Here is a 300-nt window from a genome sequence, read left to right as displayed (position 1 = left end):
GCGAGGCTAGGTCTCACTATTTTGCTCAGGCTGTTTTACACGTACTGCTCACGGGTGCTGTCCTGCTACCAATGGGCATGGAAGCTTTGGCCTGCTCTGTTTCCAGCCTGGGTTGGTGCACCTCTCGTTACACAACCTGAAATTCTAGAGCTCCCTCTAGAACACCATATTGATGCCCAATGCAGCATGGACACCTGATCAACACAGCTGAGTGCAGCCCAGAACCCCTGAGCTCAAGCAATCCACAAGCGTCTGTCTCCCAAGTAACTAGGACAACAGGCACACGCCACCTTGCCCGGC

The 300-nt window shown here is 54.0% G+C and overlaps 1 non-coding gene across 1 annotated transcript; it reads right to left on the bottom strand.

Annotated features, from left to right (window-relative positions):
• LOC146854384 (signal recognition particle RNA) lies at positions 1-300 on the bottom strand. The gene has a single exon (XR_014981766.1).

Source organism: Triturus cristatus, chromosome 4_1, assembly GCF_964204655.1.
Source record: "Triturus cristatus chromosome 4_1, aTriCri1.1, whole genome shotgun sequence".
NCBI classification, from domain to species: domain Eukaryota; kingdom Metazoa; phylum Chordata; class Amphibia; order Caudata; family Salamandridae; genus Triturus; species Triturus cristatus.
This window is presented reverse-complemented; position numbering and strand designations above follow the sequence as displayed.